Below are 19,839 nucleotides of genomic sequence, written 5' to 3'. Positions count from 1 at the left end.
GGTGGTGGGGTGAGGTCAGGGGATTTCCAAAGACTCTTTCCTCAGAACTCTAAAATGGAGTCTTTTTTTTTTTTGGCAAAATGGATGGCTTAGGCTCTTCACACCGAGTCTCAATGTTACGTTTGTTTCTTTTTTCATTTTAAAATGATCAGCTTTTTTGAAGTTCAATTTACACTTGATACACATCCTATTTAAGCACACAATTCAGTGGATTTCGGTAACCGCATACCCCTGGGGAACCATCACCACAGCTGAGCCATGGAACGCCGTCATCACCTCGGAAAGTGCCCTTGGGCCCTGTTGCTGTCCACCCGCTACCCCCAGCCCCAGGCCGCCCGGTGAATTTCCCATCCTGGTGGTCATCTTGCCTGACCTGGGGTTCTGCAGTCAGCACTCTCGCCTGGCGGCCTAGGCTCCGCCCCGACGACCTAGGCTCCGCCCCGGCAGCCTTGGCTCCGCCCCAGCAGGACCGGTCAGAGCATCCTCTCGACCCCACCTCCTGTTCTGCTGCGTGACCGTCCGCTTAGTGCCTGGTGGACACTTCAGTTGTTTCCAGCCTGGGGCTATTATGAAAAAGGTGCTGTGAACGTTCATATACGAGTCTTTACGTGGACATATGTTTTCATTTCACCTGGGTAAATGCCTAGAAGTAGAATTTCTGGGTGAAATATCACACGCTTGCTTACCTTTGTGAAAACTGTCCTACTGGTTTCCACAGTGGGGGTTGTCCCGTTTCATGTTCCCTCCCTGAGCGTGTGAGGGGGGTGCTTCCATGGCTCTGCCTCACTTGGCGTCGGCATCCTGCTGACTCTGGCTAGTCTGTGGTCTGCCTTTTGCTCGTCTTTGTATGAATATCCAGTTTGTTCCTCTACCATTTCTGAGATCAGTGCTGGGTTTTTTCTTTCATGAAACTGTATGAGAAGCTTTAAACTTTGTGTGGAGAATTAATTATTATATAATTAGCTAATATAAAAAAGAACCATAGTGCTTTGGTCCTTTCTTGCCCATCAAAACAGGGCGGCCTTGGCGAAGGGGCAGCGGTCAGTGCTGGAGAGGGATGAGAAAGACACGTGACTGCTGTGCTGAGTGTGCAGAGCGTTTGCCACGCCTGGCCCCCGGGATGGCGGTGCCCAGGCGTCCATCGCTCCCAGCAGGCCGCTTGCCGCTCCGGAGCTCTTGCTGCTCCCTTTCGACAAGTGGAGAAATGGAGACTGAACAGCGAGGCAGCTCAGCTGCCACGGGCGGACTCGGATTTCAGCGCGACTCTGCTGTCCGACCCCTTCATGGATCACAGCCTTATGGGGCAAAGGGGCTTGTGTAAACTCAGTGAAGCTGTGACTCTTGCCATGTAGGGCCACCCAAGATGGACAGGTCACAGTGAAGAGTTCTGACGAAACGTGGTCCCCTGGAGGAGGAAACGACACACCACTGCAGTATTCTTGCCTCGAGAAGCCCGTGAACAGTATGAAAAGGCAAAAAGATGACACCAGAAAATGAGCCCCAGGTTGGAAGGTGCCCAGCGCTACTGGGGGGGAGCAGAAAGTGAAAAGTGAAGTTGCTCGGTCGTGTCCAGTTCTTTGCGACCCCATGGACTGTAACCCACCAGGCTCCTCCATCCACGAAACTTTCCAGGCAAGAGTACTGGAGTGCACTGCCATTTCCTTCTCCAGGGGATCTTCCTGACCCAGGGACTAAGACCCACCAGGGAAGCCCCTGGGAGGAACAGAGGGCAATTACTAGTAGCTTCAGAAAGAATGGAGTGGCCTGGCCAAAGCAGAAACGGTGCTCAGTTGTGGACGTGTCTGGTGGTGAGAGTAAAACCCACTGCTGTAAGCAACAGTGTTGCCTAGGAACCTGGAACGTCAGGTCCACGGATCAAGATAAACCGGACGCGGTCAGTTAGGAGATGCCAAGAGTGAGCACTGATGTACTCGGAATCAGTTAACTAAAACAGACGGGAATGGGCGAATTTAATTCAGATCACTGTTGTATCTACTACTGTGGGCAAGAATCCCTTAGAAGAAATGGAGCAGCCCTCACAATCAGCAGAAGAATCTGAAATGCAGTACTTCGGTGCAATATTAAAAACAACAGAGTAATCTCAGTTCATTTCCAAGGCAAACCATTCAATATCACCGTAATCCAATCTGTACCCCAACCACTGACGCTGAAGAAGCTGAAGTTAACCAGCTCTGAACGCCTTCTAGAACTAACAACAAAATACATAATTTTCATCATAGGGAACTGGAATGCAAAAGTAGGCAGTCAGGAGACACCTGGATTAACAGGCAAGTTTGTCCTTGGAGTACAAACTGAAGCAGGTCAAAGGCTATCTGGGTTTTGTCAAGAGAACACACTGGTCGTAGCAAACACCCTTTTCCGACTACACAAGAGATGACTCTATACATGGGCATCACCAGATGGTCAATGCCGAAATCAAATTGGTTATATTCTTTGCAGCCAAATATGGAGAAGCTGTATACAGAGAGCAGAAACAAAACCTGGAGCTGAGTGTAGCTCAGATCATCAGCTCTTTATTGCAAAATTCAGGCTTCAGTTGAAGAAAGTAGAGAAAACCACTAGGCCATTCAGATATGCTGCTGCTGCTGCTGCTGCTAAGGCGCTTCAGTCGTGTCTGACTCTGTGCGACCCCATAGACGGCAGCCCACCAGGCTCCCCCATCCCTGGGATCCTCCAGGCAAGAACACTGGAGTGGGTTGCCATTTCCTTCTCCAATGCATGAAAGTGAAAATTGAAAGTGAAGTCGCTCAGTCGTACCCGACTCTTAGTGACCTCATGGACTGTAGCCCACCAGGCTCCTCCGTCCATGGGATTTTCCAGGCGAGAGGACTGGAGTGGGGTGCCATTGCCTTCTCCATTCAGGTATGACCTAAATTAAATCCGTTATGGTTATACAGTGGAGGTAATGAATGAGAGGGATTAGATCTGGTAGAGAGTGCCTGGAGAACTATGGACAGAGGCTCATAACACTGTATAAGAGGCAGTGACCAAAACAGTCCCCAAGAAAAAGAAATGCAAGAAGGCAAGATGACTGTCTGAGGAGGCTTTACAAACAGCTGAGGAAAGAAGAGAAGTGAAAGGCAAAGGAGAAAAGGAAAGATACACGGAACTGAATGCAGAGGTCCAGCGAATAGCAAGGATGGATAAGAAGACCTTCTTAAATGAACAATGCAAAGCAGCGGAAAACAAGAGTGGGAAAGACTAGAAATCTCTTCAAGAAGATTGAAGAGATCAGCAGAACATTTTGTGCAAGAATGGGCATGATAAAGGAAGAAACGGTGTGGACCTAAGGGGAGCAGAAGAGATTAAGAAGAGGCGCCAAGAATACGCAGAAGAACTGTACAAAAAAAAAAAAAAAGGTCTTACTGACCTGAATAACCACGAAGGTGTGGCCTCTCACCTAAAACCAGACATCCTGGAGTCTGAAGCCAAGTGGGCCTTGGGAAGCATCACTACAAACAAAGCCAGTGGAGGTGATGAAATTCCAGCTGAGCTATTTCAAATCCTAAAAGGTGATGCTGTTGAAGTGCCACACTCAGTACGTCAGCAAATTTGTAAGAAGTGGAAACAGTGGCAGATTTTCTTTTCTTGGGCTCCCCAATCACTGCAGATGGTGACTGCTGCCATGAAATGAAGAGACGCTTGCTCCTTGGAAGAAAGACTATGACAAACATCTACGGTGGGTTAAAAAGCAGAGATATGACTTTGCCGACAAAGGCCTGTCTGGTCAAAGTTGTGGTTTTTCCAGTAGTCACATGGATATGAGGATTGGACCATAAAGAAAGTCCAAAGCATGGAAGAATTGATGCTTTTGAACTGTGGTGCTGGAGAAGACTCTTGAGAGTCCCTTAGAATGAGAGGAGATGGAACCAGTCAGTCCTAAAGGAGATCAGTCTTGAATATTCATTCGAAGGACTGATGCTGAAGCTGAAACTCCAAAATTTTCACCACATGATGTAAAGAGCCGACTTGTTGGAAAAGACCCTGATTCTGGAAATGATGGAGGGCAGGGTTTGGGGAAGAGGACAGAGGATGAGGTGGTTGGATGGCATGATTGAATCAATGGACATGAGTTTGAGCAAACTCTGGGCGATGGTGAAGGACAGGGAAGCCTGGCTTGCTGCAGTCCATGATGTCACAAAGACTTGGATGTGACAGCGACTGAAGGGCAACAGCTGTTGTTTGAGAGCCCAGGGTCTCAGCCGCTTCCTGTTTTCCTGCCTTCTCTAAAGGAAATTCATAGCCAGTGACATCCTGTTTCTCTTTAGCTGGAAAATGTGTGTATCAGTTTCTGATTGCTGCTGTAACACAGGACTACACACTTGTGATTTAAAGTAACCCAAATGTATTGTCTCTGTGTTGCTGTGAAGTTGTACTTTGAAAGCTCCCCGGCATTCTGCAGGCCTGCCCGCCTGCTGTGCAGTGCTCTGAGTCTCTGCCCATCTGCTCTTCAGTTGGTGGAGTCACTGCCAGTTCTCAGCATCTTTGGAATGTGATGTGGTGTTGCTTCACTCCAGCGTTTCAAGAATGTTCTGCAGCTCATCAGTCGTGTGTAATGGGGTAACTTTTCCTGTGATGCTCACTGTGTTGTGAGCACCTCAACAGTGTGACTGATGCCCTGTAAATAAATGATGACTTAGAAGCTGGGGGAAAAGTACTGATCACAGGAGCTGCTGAGCTAATGCTGAGGTGTCGCGCTTTGTGCGTTTTCTGGAGGCTCTGGGCAGAGTTGTCCCTCCGCCCCACCGGCTCCTAGAGTCTCCTGTGTGCTGGGCTCACAGCCTCTCCCCCAGCCTCAGAGTTGGCAATGAATCGAAAGTCCTCCCCTCCCTGTGATTGGCTGGGAGAGGGCGAGGTGAGAGCTCCTGGAGGCGTGTGTCTTCCACAGGTCCTGGTAAGCACATATTCATCTCCAGATTTCAAAACCTACTTTCATAAAAAGTTTTTTTTGTCTTCTATGAATTTTCTGTACGCTTTAAGGAAAATTGTGCGTTACAAAAAATCTCAACTACGCCTACTAAATGTGAATGCAGAGCGTGGTGACTCCCCGGAAGCCGACCCCCAGATTCAGAGGCTACAAACTCACGGCCGCTCTTGCTCCGTCTCTGCCTGCTGCTCCCCCGACGCTGGGCTGTTTTGAAGTAAGTCCCAGACACCTTGCTGCTCAAACCATAAATATTTCATTATGCATCCCCAAAAGGTAAGGGCCCTTTTTATAAACATAACGATGATGAGGACGTTGAAATAAAATGAAAGAAATGGAGGGGATCCAGCTAAGAGAAGGGGGTTGACTATGTACACGAGAGGGTGAAACACCCAGACTCAGGTCCGGTGAGGGTGTGTATTCGTCACTAGAGTCATCACCCGCTGGGTCCTGTCTTCTCTGTAAAGTAGAAAGCGCGCTGGAGCTGAGGCAGGTGGTGGGAACTGGCAGGGACTGTCCCGACGCAAGCCCCCTCCTCACACCCCAGGGGTTTAACCAGCCCACATTTATCACCAAGTGAAGGGGAGTGCCTTCCCGCCTGTCACTCCCACTCCTGTCTCGTGGGCCAGCTCCAGTCAAATGGCTCAAACCATGTGCTGGTGGCGAGGAGACAGCCTGGGTCCTGGCTGTGGGCCAGCTTTCCACCCCATGGACGTGTGCGTGCGTGCAGGCATGCGTGGTCAGTCACTTCAGTCGTGCCTGGCTCTTTGGGACCCCGTGGACTGCAGTCCACCAGACTCCTCTGTCCGTGGGGTTCTCCAGGCAAGACAGCTGCAGTGCGTTGCAGTTCCCTTCTCCGGGGGGCCTTCCCAACCTGGGGACCGACCGCGCACCTCTTACGTCTCCTGCATTTGTGGACAGTTTCTTTACCACTAGTGCCCCCTGGAAACCCCACACACTTTTCCACAGGAAGTTTGTCCTGGAACTTTGACCACTCACTGACACACACACACATGCAGTAATACAAAGCGAGTGCATCAGCCGTGTGAGGAGCGCTGTAGGGTGGGGTCAGCGAGAGACCCAGCATGGGCTCCCAGACCCCCGTCTCCCTGCTCTGAGGCCACAGTTCTCCCAGCGCAGCCGAGATGAATGACAGCGTCCTTGGTTCAGGATTTGTTCTGAGGATGATTTGAAACGACGAAAATAATGGGTAAGATTGCTTGTAGGCAAACAAACATCAACTGTTGTTCTTATTAGCATATTCAAGCAATGTATTGTCAAACTAAGTAGCTCGAGAGTAAGACGTTAAGAGAACGCCTTAGTGACACATTTAAATGCACGAAGCAGCTGTGTATGTTGGACTATAAAGAAAGCTGAGCCCTGAGGAATTGATGCTTTTGAACTGTGGTGTTGGAGAAGACTCCTGAGAGTCCCTTGGACAGCAAGGAGATCCAACCAGTCCATCCTAGAGGAGATCAGTCCTGGGTGTTCATTGGAAGGACTGATGCTGAAGCTGGAACTCCCATCCTTTGGCCACCTGATGCAAAGAGCTGACTCACTGGCAAAGACCCTGATGCTGGGAGGGATTGGGGGCAGGAGGAGAAGGGGGCGACAGAGGATGAGATGGCTGGATGGCATCACCAACTCGATGGACATGAGTTTGAGTAAGCTCCAGGAGCTGGTTGGGGACAGGGAGGCCTGGCGTGCTGCAGTCTGTGGGGTCGCAGAGTCGGACACGCCTGAGCGACTGCACTGCACTGAGGTGACTATGTTCCCTACGTGCCATTAGATCCTGCAACACAGCAGCTAGAGCCGTGCGGGCACTGCCCCCCCCCCGCCCCTCCACATAACATACACTGAGCACGTGTGTCGGAAACGTGAGAAGCTTGAAGAGACAGAAGTGGATTCCTGTGTGTCGTTAGTGAGTAAGAGACGTCATCATCGATGCTGGCTGAGAGGTAAGCTTCGGAGGACGCAGGTGGGAGGGGGGCCGTGCTCCCTCTGGAATGGAGACTGGCCCTTGCGCCCTTGCCTTTGGGAGCCAGATGTCAGACTTTGGTGAAAGCCCGGGATCTTGGAAGAACTGCCCTCTGTAACAGGGTTGAGGGAGGCCTACACTCAGCCTGCCCAGCAGCTGGAGCAGCAGCAATCAGCTCCAGTCTGTGAGGCTCTGGAAATTCTAGGCTTCTCACCACGGTGTGAGGTCCCAGTGATGCCAGGAACAAGCTGCAGAAACCCTGAAGACAAGTCAGCAATCTTAGGAAGACCTTCCCGTGGATGCGATGGGGCCAGCCAGCAGAGAACCCAAAAAGGTGTCCTCAGTAGCATTTCCACATGCGACTCCCCGGAAGGAGAAAACCATCCTTGGTGAAGATGAGCTCATACGTGAAAACTACAAACCAGGAGGTGCGGCTCACTCTGTCTGTACTTGGGCTCACTTCCTCCACACTCCAGGCCTCATGCCATTTCAGTCATGAATATTTCGGTATAGACCTCTACAAGACAAGGCCTCTCCTATCGCAGAGATAACGAACTGAGTCATAGCGTCAGTTGAGATGAAGGAGGAAGCACTAGCTTACCGAGAAATTCAAATAAAAATCAACTAGAGTCTAAAGTAAGCATGCTAAGAATTGTTGACATAAATAAGGACTAGAAAACATAGGCAAAAACAGGGAAATAGTTTCCAGCAAATCAAACATGCAGGTTGAAAACTGAAGCGAGCACAACTTCTAGAAATAAGCATGATCATTTGAAACGTGGAAGTGATTATGCCGCCGCTGCTAAGTCACGCCAGTCGTGTCCGACTCTGTGCGACCCCATAGACGGCAGCCCACCAGCCTCCCCCGTCCCTGGCATTCTCCAGGCAGGAACACTGGAGTGGGTTGCCATTTCCTTCTCCAATGCATGAAAGTGAAAAGTGAAGTCGCTCAGCCATGTCCAACTCTTAGGACTCCATGGACTGTGGCCCACCAGGCTCCTCCGCCCATGGGATTTTCCAGGCAAGAGGACTGGAGTGGGGCGCCAGTGCCTCCTCCCAGAAGCGGTTATGAGAGCTTTAAAGGAAAGACTTCAAGCACACTGCAGAGAGGGAGGAAAGGGCAGACACCGCGAGAGGCTGAGAGCCTGGGGAAGGCGTGTGAAGGACACGCGCAGGCGCCCGACGCAGGAGGAGAGGCGTTGTCAGAAAGAGCGGCCGGAGCGGTCTGCCTGGAGGGAACAAGCGGTGCTCAGAGCAGAGAATCAGAGGTGGGAAGCAGGAAAGGAATTAACGTACACCCAAATGCTATGTGAGTGAAACTGCCGAACCCAAAAGACAAAGAGAAAAAGCATAAAGGCAACCAGACCCGAAGAAGGAGCCGTTATCTGCAAATGGACCGACAGAGGCTTCCAGTCGACACACGTCAGAGACAAGGAGTCAGGTAAGGCAGTTACACCTCTAGAGCCCTGAGTGAGGACGCCAGCTTCCCACCAGCCAACCTCCAGCTGGAAGCTGAAGCAAAGACGTTCTATGAAGATGCTGTGCGGAACATTTATAGCTGAATCCAGACTCTTGCTAAAAGAAGTTCTAAAGGATGCTTCATGAAAAAAAAAAAAACTAGGAGCCCCAAAGGAAGGCATGAGATGCAAGAAGGCTGAATAAATAGCTGGAAACACATGCGAAAACCTGAGCTAACCTTTAGCTCAAAAGAATAACTAAGATTACTGTGGGACGGGGTGCGTTCGAATCTGATAGGGTTAAACCAACGGGCACCCGGATGCAGAGGGCGCCAGGCAGACGCCTGTGACCGCAGGCCCTTAAACATGGTGCACGTTTGAGTCTCCTGAGAGACACTCACACATCCTGACCCCCAGGCTGTGACATGAGTCAGCTGAGTCAGAGTCTCCTGACCCCCAGGCTGTGACCCGAGTCAGCTGAATCAGAATCTCGCTCTGCAAGCGGGACCTGGGAACCCTCCCTCATCTCTCGGGTGATGCAGAGTGCAGCCGGGTGGGAAGCCCACAGTCTGAGTTGATGCTGGTCCTCGACCTTGGCTGTCCTTGACGCCATCTGAAGAGCTCTGAAGGGCCCTGATGGCTGGTCCCCTCCCCGGGAGTCAGGGGAAGGAGGGCGGTGGAAACCCTCTCGAGAAAGACACAGGCCCCACTTCAGAGCGGGGGGTTCTTCGGCAAAAGTCATGAGCTGCAGGACAGCCAGCGCGCAGAGCCGGGGTTACTCCGTGACCGTTCCTGTCGAAGCCTCTCACCTGCACAGCCCGTGGTGCGTGAGCACGCCTGCTGCTGCTGTGACACGGTTCTGTTTAACGTGGCAGGCGTCACCCAAGGGCTGCTGACTAGTAATTTGGTCTGCCACCAACCAAGAAAATGACAAGGACTTGGAGAAAACCAGAAGAGCAGCTTTCAGCTGCTGGATGTGGCAAACGCAATAATTATATGGTTTCCCTTAAAAACGCTTTAATATACTTTCAATACACACAGACAAAGAGCACTTAAACGTTTTTCTCCCCATTTTCCCCTGTAAACTTGGAATGTGGCACGCTGTCTTCTGGCTCCAGAAAAGATGTCAAATTAGCCTGGGGCCACTGCTCCGCAAATAGCGTGGGAGACACCCCCAAAGGCGGAGGGAGGTCAGTGCATCTGTTACCCAAACGCCACAGGCGGGGAAGGCCTCCTGGAGCCATTGACTGAGGTCCACCCCCAGCAGGGTGCGCGAGGCTGGGCAGTGGGGGTCTCAGAGGTAACTCCCGTCTCCATGTCGTCTCGAATCAGACCCGGGCTGCCGGACCCCAGGCAGAGCCGGCACTCGGCCAAGCCCTGGTCTGGAACAGACTGGGGTTTAGCGGGTCACTGAGGAGGTGGGACCGTCGATGGAACACGGAGCCAAACCCGGGGTGGGGGCGGTGGGGACGCCGGGCACGAAGGAGCGGCGCCGCCCCAAGCTGTTGAAACGCTGCGGCGGCGCCCGCACGCCCGTCAGACCGCAGGAGAGGGCGCTGGACGGCGCAGCCCTGGCAGAGGGTCGCTGGGGGCGCCCCCCCGCACGCCCGCCGAGACCCAGCCGGCGCTCCCCCTGCGGAGCAGGCGCGCCGGCCCTTGTGGACGCCTGGAGCCCTGTGACTCGGCGACCGCCCTGCCGAGGGTGCGTCCCGGTGGCCGGGTTGCCTCATCCCCGCGTCGCCGACGGGCCGGGAACGCCGGGGACACGGGTGGGCGCAGGGGAGGACAGCTCGCGGTGCTGGCTCCGAGTGAAGCCCGGGCCCACGCGGTGGCATTGCCGTCCGTGTAAGCAGAGACACTCACGGAAAGCAGCACTGCCCCTTCACCGGGAGCACCTGCCTGTCTCAGCCTGCAGCGAACACGTTGGAGGGAAGGAGGGGGGAGTGTGGTCAAGGCTGAGGGGAGAGCCCTGGGGTGGCGGGGGCAGCCCTGTGATCTAAGGAAGGGGGCGACTGGCCCTTCCGAGGCCACATCAGACACTAGATAAAGTGGGGTGCGCCCTGTGCACCTGGGGGGCTGCTGCAAACGCACAGATGCAGTGAGCTTTTCTCCTCCAGTCCGTCAGGGCAGCTTCGCTGAGATTACCTATTTGTCAGCTTTCCTGGTGGCTCAGACGGTAGAGAATCTGCCTGCAATGCAGGAGACCTGGGTTAGATCCCTGGATCGGGAAGATCCCCTGGAGAAGGGAATGGCTGCCCACTCCAGTCTTCTTGCCTGGAGAATCCCGTGGACAGAGGAGCCTGGCGGGCTACAGTCCCTGGGGTCCCAAAGAGTCAGACATGACTGAGCAACTAACCCTTGCTTTCAATCCATAAGCTCTCGAGTCTGTTTCTGGATCAAGCATTCCATTTCGTCAATCTGCTTTTGAATCAGAACCACGTTCTTCTAAGATTATAGCTTATGTTTCCGTACCAGGTACAGAAATTCATCCCCTGCTTGTCTTCTCCATGACGCACTTGGACAGCCTCCTCTTTCATCCATGTACCTTTGGGATCAATTTTTCATTTTGGAAAAAAAATTCCTACTGGAGATTTTTAATTGTATTAAAATTAGTCAGTTGGGTAAGGAAGAGTTCATATGTATTGTTAAATAAACTTGTAACTTTAGAACACTTTTAGATTTATAGAAGAATTATAAACCTTGCACAGGGAACGCCTCCGTACCCTCACCACTTCGCCGCTAGTCACTAACACCTCACCTTAGCTCCAAAATCACTGCAGATGGTGACTGCAGCCATGAAATTAAAAGACGCTTACTTCTTGGAAGGAAAGTTATGACCAACCTAGATAGCATATTGAAAAGCAGAGACATTGCTTTGCCAACAAAGTCCGTCTAGTCAAGGCTATGGTTCTTCCTGTGGTCATGTATGGATGTGAGAGTTGGACTGTGAAGAAGGCTGAGCGCCGAACAATGGATGCCTTTGAACTGTGGTGTTGGAGAAGACTCTTGAGAGTCCCTTGGACTGCAAGGAGATCCAACCAGTCCATTCTGAAGGAGATCAGCCCTGGGATTTCTTTGGAAGGAATGATGCTAAAGCTGAAGCTCCAGTACTTTGGCCACCTCATGTGAAGAGTTGACTCATTGGAAAAGACTCTGATGCTGGGAGGGATTGGGGGCAGGAGGAGAAGGGGACGACAGAGGATGAGATGGCTGGATGGCATCACGGACTCAATGGACATGAGTCTGAGTGAACTCCGGGAGCTGGTGATGGAGAGGGAGGCCTGGCGTGCTGCGGTTCATGGGGTCGCAGGGAGTCGGACACGACTGAGCGACTGAACTGAACTGAACATGTCAGTGTCGGTTCATTCATTGCAATGAATGTCCATTAACTGGAACTAAGGTAGTTGAGTTCAGTCGCTCAGTCGTGTCCGACTCTTTGCGACCCCATGAATCGCAGCACGCCAGGCCTCCCTCTCCATCACCAACTCTCAGAGTTCACTCAGACTCACGTCCATCGAGTGAGTGATGCCATCCAGCCATCTCATCCTCTGTCGTCCCCTTCTCCTCCTGCCCCCAATCCCTCCCAGCATCAGTCTTTTCCAATGAGTCAACTCTCTTAGCTAAAGCCCAGAGCTGGTTTGGATTTCCCTGGTTTTTCCATGATGACCTTTCTGTGTCCCAGGATATAGTGGTCCGTCTCGTCACGTGTCCTCAGCGTCCTCTCGGCCGGGACGCCTCTCAGACCACCTTGTCGTTGATGACCTTGGTGGCTTGGGGGAGGAGTGGCCAGGGACCCTATAGCATGTCCCTCAGCTGGTTCTCTCTTGGCGAGCTTGGGATCATGTGTGTTTATGAGGAAGGCCTCACAGACAGAGTGCCGTTTTCAGCACACCCACCAAGGGTGCCTTCCAACAACTTTACCACCAATGCTGACCTTGATCCCCTGGCCGAGCCCATGCTTGTCTACTTCTTCCAAGGTCCAGCCAGCTTGCCCCACTCCCTCACTGACCTCTTTGGTTTTTTTCAACTGAATATGTAACTTTATTTTAAACTTTTCATTTTGTATTGGGGTATAGCCATGTAACAAATAAGGCTGTGCTAGTTTCAGCTGAACGGCAAGGGGACTCAGCCCCGCACACATGTAGCCATCCTCCCCCACACCCCGCTCCCATCCAGGCTGGCAGATAACCTTGAGCAGCGTTCCCTGTGCCACACCGCAGGACGCTGTGGCCGTCCCTTTACACACGGCAGGCTCACTGCCCTCTTTGGAAGGAGTCACTGAGGGCAGCCACGCACACGGCTGGGGAGTTGGCTGCACCTCCTTGCGGGCTGTCTGCATATGCTGTCTGGAGTTCTGTGCAGGCAGCTGGTCTCTCCCTGTGTGTTTATGTAGTTAGTCACTCACTTGTATCAGGATGGACCCATGGCTGTTTACCGAGTGTGTGAGTCATTTTCCAATGGTTTAGGGTTTATTTAGTTTTTCCAAGATTTCATCTTTGGCCACTGGGTGCTCTTCCTGTTGGCTGCTGTGTTCTTTCACGACTCCACCATCACGGTCCATCAGAGGCTTTGGGTTTTGAGCACCACTTTAGTCTAGGCTCAGTTTTTGTCGCTCAGTCCTGTCCAACTCTCTGCAACCCTGTGGGCTGCAGCACGCCAGGCCTCCCTGTCCATAGCCAACTCCCAGAGCTGACTTAGACTCACGTCCTCCGGGTCGGTGATGCCATCCAGCCATCTCCTCCTCCGTCATCCCCTTCTCCTCCTCCAGCTTTTGCATTTCCTGCTCAGCCCTAGAATCAGCCGTTTCCCCAAGGAGCCCTGGTTGCTTTTGTTGGAGATGGTGTTAGACACCAAGATCTGGGCTCTGGGTGTGCTCATTGCTCCTGGGGCTTCATTGCTTCAGCTGATGTTGCTGGCAGCCCATTCAGCTGACAGAGCTAGGAAACAGGTGTGTGTGTGTGTGTGTGTGTACACACCTGTCTGTCATCTACCAACTGTCCTCCTATAGTCCTCTATCTAACCGTCTACATCTGTATCAAGCTGACCGTGAGATCTCACTGATATCTCCAGCTCTTCCGCGGGGGTCGCCCTGTCTCTGTTGCTTCTCTGCAAGCTGCCACCACCCAGGCGCGCGTGCCCCTTGCCTGTGTGCTCTCGTGTGCAGGGCAGCCTCGGAACTGGCATTCTGTGGTCACAGGAGCAGCCTCACCGACTGTCTCTGCTCAGGTGATGCCTCCCTGGCCGGCAGCTGTTCAGACTCTGCTCATGTCCAGAGTTACTTTTGCAGCTCTTTTTCCCCATCCCCTTCGATGAGGCTGTTTCTTGCCCGTGTGCGTGCTCCATTGCTCAGCCGTGTTTCTTGCCCGTGTGTGTGCTCCGTTGCTCAGCTGTGTTTCTTGCACGTGTGCGTGCTCGGTTGCTCGGTTGTGTCCAACTCCTGCCGCATCCCATGACTGTAGCCCGCCTGACCTTGGCCAGGCTCCTCTGACCATGAGATTTTTCAGGCAAGAACACTGGAGTGGGTTACTGTTTCCTCCTCCAGGGGATCCTCCTGACCCAGGAATCAAACCTGCACCTCCCGAGTTGCAGGCGGATTCCTTACCCGCTGAGCCCTCGGGAAACAGTTACACTGTTTTGTTGCGTTCTGCATCCCATGTTGGGATCCCTCTACCTCAATGACTTTGAGATTTAAATGCGTTAAGGGGGATTTCCCTTGGTGGTCCAGTGGCTAAGACTCCACGCTCCCAGTGCAGGAGGCCTGGGTGCAGCCCCTTGTCAAGGAACTAGATTCCACACGCAGCAGCTAAGACCTGGTACAGCCAAATAAACAAAGAAATGCTAACAGCAATTATAATCACTGTGCCAAGGACACTCTTCATGGTGTCGGGTCTTCTGCGGGAGTGTTCTGAGTCTGAGCAGCTCTGTGGCGTCCTGCACCCACCGCTATTCTGCCATGCGGGATTGTCTCACCGCCCTGAAGGGTCCGTCTCACCTGTTCAGTCAGCCCGTAACTCCTGATACTCTGTCTCCGCACACCTGCCTTTTCCAGAATGCGGTGTGATTGGATCGCGTGGTGGGCAGCGTTTTCAGACTGGCGTCTTTCGTTAAGCAATGGGCATTTATGGGCGTTTACGGCTCCTCCATGTCCCTTTGTGCCTCAGTAACTCCTTTTTTTTTTTTTCTTCTTCTCTTAGTTAATAGACTTTGTTTGTAGAGTAGTTTTAGGTTTAAAGAAAACCTGAGCAGAAAGCACAGGGTTCCCAAATACCCTCCCATACCCCCCAGTTCCCCGTTATTACCATCTTGTGGGAGGTCTGCCATAACCGATGAGTGATCAGTTAACTGCAGGGCAGAGCTCACGTTAGGGTTCACCCTGAGCTGCACATTCTGCAGCTTTTAGCAAACGTGCATCGTCACGCATCCAGCACCCGGCGTCTCCGAGCCGGCCCCTCGGGCCTGAACGCCCACAGCGCTCCAGCCGCCCATCCTGGCCCCCAGCCCCCGGCCGCCACGCATCTTCTGTATCACCATGGTTTTCCCCGGAACGTCACGGCGCTAGGATCATGCTGGGCTTCTTTCACTGGGAAATGCGTGTTTAAGACGTGCATCCTTGTATTTTCATGATTTGCTAGCTGACTTCTTTTTATTGCCGAATGATATCCTGTTTTATGGAGGCACCGCAGGTCATTTGCCCGTTCACATACTAAAGGACGTCTTGGTGGCTTCCAAGATTGGTCAGTTGTGGATAAAGCAGCTACAAACATCTGTGAGCAAGTTTCTGTGAAGACACAAGTTTTTACACACTTTGGATGGATACTCAGGAATGGAATTGCTGGATCGTATAGGGATGACAGTGTCTAGTGAGTGAAAGTCACTCAGTCATGTCCAGCTCTTTGTGACCCCATGAACTATACAGTCCATGGAATTCTCCAGGCCAGAATACTGGAGTGGGTAGCCTTTTCCTTCTCCAGGGGACTTTCCCAACCCAGGGATTGAACCCAGGTCTCCCGCATTGCAAGTGAATTCTTTACCAGCTGAGCCACAAGGGAAGCCCAAGAATACTGGAGAGGGTAGCCTATCCCTTCTCCAGCGGTATTCCCGACCCAGGAATTGAACAGGTCTCCCACATTGTAGGCAGAGTCTTTACCAGCTTAGCCACAAGGGAAGCCCAAATGGCTGAATTGTCCCCTGAAGCGGCCATTCCGTTCTGCACTCGGCGCCAAGTGGGTGTTCCTATCGCTCTGCGTCCTGGCCAGCGGTTGGTGTTGTCAGCTCACGGTGGACGTGGGGTGGTAGGTAGCTCATTGTTGTTTGAACTTGCAGTTCCCCTGTGATGAATGAGGGTGAGCATCTTTCCATATGCCTGTCACAACATTTTTAAAAAATGTTAGGTGTTTCCCTTAGAAACAAAGTTCTCCGTTTTTTTTTTTTTTCCTGCAAAATATAGTCCATTTTTAATAGCACTCTTCAAATTTTTGGTAAATGTTATTTTCAAAAATTTTTAATGTCTTCTTTTCCTTGTGAATGGGATCTTTTGAGGGTGCTCTCTAGTAAGTTGCTTATGTTACACAGAAAATACATTCATGAGTAGTTATCTTGTGTTTATACTGAAGCTTGTTAATTAATTCCAGCTATTTTGTGAACTCTTGGGAAACATAAGTGTATAAACGTATCGTTGGCAAATAATTATAATTTTGTTTCTTCACATATAAGAATCATACCTCTTATTTATGGTTCATGTGTAATTGAAGTAAGTAGAAACTGCAGGAAAATGTTTAATAAAAATGACGGAGACCCATATCCACGTGTTATGCCTATTTCTATGAGACTTTGGTGTGATGGCTGCTGATAGAGTTTCTAAGGCTGGATAAAAAAAAGAATCCTCCCCAATTACCCAGTTTCTCCTAGGGAATTACAGAAATCAGTCAGGCATTGACAGTGAAGCTGCAATGTGTTCATACGGAAAGTGTTCACAGCATGCTGCCGGGTCAGACGCAGACCCCAGGACTCGTGGGGTCCACACTGACCTGCGACGTGCCTGCCAGGATGTCCTGACTCCACCAGCCACGCAGGAGCAGCCCCGTCCCTCCCCCGCCTCTGGCCACCGCCAGCCACGTTCAGGAGTGAGGAGTCTCTTCCAGTGTGAAAGCATCCAGCCGGTCAAAACCGAAAGCTAACCCCACACCCGGCGTCAGGGTGCTCCCTTCCCACCCCTGAGCGCGAGGCTCAGCCCTGGGCTCCCCGGGGTGGGGGGGCGCAGGGCTGAGAAAGCCCACCGTCTGCTCTCACCCCTTGCTTGCCGCCCCCTCTGTGGTTCTGGGTCCTCGAGGAGCGGAGGGAGGGGACCCAGACCTTGTCGCTCGCTGGTGGTGTGCTCCTGACGCTCAGCGGTGGCTCGCTCCCTGTGGACCTTCAAGGACACCCCACAGGCCCCTGCTGCTCCGTCCCTTCTTGCCCTCAGCCTGTCCCCGGGGTGCGACCCCACTCCGCTTGGTGGGACACGTCTGCCCGGCGGCAGCCTTCAGGGCAGCTTCCCTCTGAGGAAGCTCGTGAACAGCCGCGGGGTCATCCGACGTCGCCGCCCTGACGAGCTGTGCCTGCGGGCGGTGCTCCCGCGACCATGCCCTGCCACCCCGGGAGCGTGCCGCCAGCCTCCCAGCGCACCGGCGCCCAAGAACCACCCCCTGCTCAGCCAGGAGCTGCTCAAATGTCCACGGCCGGGCAGGCATCAGCCACGGGGGAAACCCGGCCACCTGCTGCACAAAAGCCCAGGGTTCAAAGAGACGCCTGGGGTCCCGTCTCCCCCGGCCCTCCTTGTCTAAGCATTCCCTGCACATCTTGGTTTACGCTGTTGAACCACCACCCGGCACGCCTGTGGGCGATGGGTGTGCCCAGCTTGACTGTTGTTAAACCCTGCGTGGGTGTGACACGCGCCCTTTTTGGATGAGGGCAGGCCTAGGCGGCAGCGGAAGCATGGGCACCATCCTGGGGTCCAGGAGGAGAGAGCACGCAGAATGGTGGCAGCCGGGACAGCAGTCTCATCTGAGCCAGCGCTCCCCCACTGGGCACCCTGCCGCAGGCCGAACTCTCTGCCCCTCCCTTGGCTTGAGGTCGAGCAGCGAGGGCAGGACCCACAGAGGCGGACACGGCTGTACGGCCACTCACCCGCGCCCCCGGCTCATCTGAGATTCCATCACTCACAGAGCCAGTGGGACCCGCTTCATCCTCCCAGCTACCACCGCCGACTGCCTGCTCCTTGGATCTGCTCACTGGGGGGATCACGAGTGTGTGAGTGAGTGTCCCTCTCCTCTCTGGCCGCTCTGCCAGTGGCCCCACCTGGCACACAGACGGGGCAGATTCTCAGCCCTCCAGGCCCGCACTGCCTCCTCCAGGGACCGTGGCCTGAACCTGGCAGGGAGATGTTTCCTCTCACCCAGACGAAGGCTGGGGCAGGCGTTCGGGCCAGCCCGGGCCTCCTTTGGTGACCCACCTTCTCATCCAAGCCAAACCACATCTATCGAGATGCTGTTTTTATCTTTGTTGTTGAAACCAGTGACTACACCTCCCCATACACTTTTATCCATGCCAAGAGGAGCAGCAGGCAGAATAAGGGACAGCCTTCACACTCGTGAGAGAACCAAGGCTACTGGGTCTCTGCAGATGCCCTTGGCCACAGGAAGTCCCCGAGGACCCCACGACCTAGCCCAGTCTGCCTGCACTTTCCTCCCGCCTCCTTGCAAGAAAAGCGTCATCTCCAGGGACTTTCTCCACCGCCCTCTGTTTTATTTCTTGAAAAAAGAATCAAACGTTATCTTGATTTCTAGACCCATGTCTTTTATTTCCTCCAAGCAAAAACCTTCTCGAAGCTATTTCCTTGAGTGTACAAATTGAACAAAGGTTCTTTTAAAATGTTTCCAATGCTCTCGCAGCCTCGTTTTTCCTGTGTGTGTAGAGAGAACACTGAGGGTGAGACCCTCCCTCTTGAAAGTGCAGGCCCGCAGCACGGCATTGCCCCCGTCTGCGCCGAGAATCCTGACAGCCCGGGCTTTTGTGTCTCCTCGTACTTTCTCATAATGATAACGCGCTCCTCGTGGACTTGCACGTTTATAAAAGAAACTGGTTTATACGGATCCCATTATGAGCCGTGTCTGCTCTAAGCCAGTGCCGGGGACCCCCGCCCCCAGCCTGCTCCATCAGGAACGAGAACGAGACCCCATGTGGAGCCGTGGGCAGCCCCTCACCCTCTGGGGACAGAAACCAAGGGAGGGATCAGCACGGAGGAGACGGATCCAAGCCAGCCCCGGGGAGAAGCGGTTCCTGGAGCCGACGCGGTGAGAAACTCCACCGGAGGTTTGCGCAGCCAAGAATCCGCTCACTCTCTCCAAGTCTGGGGAGAGAAACCCAACCTGTCAAAGCCTGAGAGCTGCCGTCAGGGGCCCCGCCCCTGTGCACACGTCTTTTCTCGTGGCTCCTGGTGGAGTCCATCTCTCAGCCTTCGCTTGAATCTGTTTTGATTATTCGTGTCTTTTCACATAGCTCCTGCAGTTTTCCAGGGTTTCGAATCTGTCGCCCTTCCAGCCCTCCACGGGGTTTCCCACCAGGACGCCCCCACCCGGAGGGAGCCCCCTCCCGGGAGCTTTGACTAGGGCTCCGTTAGGGAGGCGGGGTTGATTCAGTCACCGGCCGCAGGCCTGACTCTGTCCCAGTCCTCCCCCGCTGCCCGGCGCTGGGCGGCTCAGCGCTCCAGCCTTTTTGTCCCAGCCTGGACCTTCGGGTGATGGACCCTGGACCGTGGTGTGTGCTGGGGTCCTCGTTAGCACAACAAAGGTGCTCCAGTCACTCAAGGGCTTTAGACGCTTTGCTGGGAACTGGGTAAAGACCAGGTGTATTATTTTTTTTTACCAGTTTCTCACCCTGAGCAGCTCATTTATTTATCACGAACAGTCATTAATGGAGCACCCACTGAATGCCAGGTGTTGCTCTAGGCATTGGGAACACACCGGTGAGCAACACCACGGGAATCCTTGCTTCATGGAGGTTTGTGTCCTAACAGGAGATACTGAGTACTTTATACAGTGTTTTTTTAGAAAGATCTTGAGACGGTGAAGTAGGCTGGAGAGAAGCAACACGACAGCTTTGGGTAAAGCCCTTTTAGTTAAAATACGATTTAAATTGTTCTAACTTTAAAATTATGACAGTGAGTGATAAAATGGGACAGTAGTGAGTAAGAGATTGTGTCCTGTGATGAGGTGGTGAGGGCAACAGGAAGGAAGGCTAGAACAGCTGAGCAAAAGCCGCTGAAGCAACGACTCGGCCAGTGGTGTCTCGGTGTCCGCAGCGGCTCACTCAAGCTCAGCTTGCTTCCGTCTTTTCACTGGCGCACAGGTGATCTGCAGTGTTGCGGGGGTTTCGGCTGGAGAGCATAGTGAGGCAGTTGCGCGCGTATCCAGCTTCCCTTA

The sequence above is a fragment of the Ovis aries genome, chromosome 19 (assembly GCF_016772045.2).
Source record: "Ovis aries strain OAR_USU_Benz2616 breed Rambouillet chromosome 19, ARS-UI_Ramb_v3.0, whole genome shotgun sequence".
Classification (NCBI taxonomy): domain Eukaryota; kingdom Metazoa; phylum Chordata; class Mammalia; order Artiodactyla; family Bovidae; genus Ovis; species Ovis aries.
Note: the sequence above shows the minus strand (reverse complement) of the source record.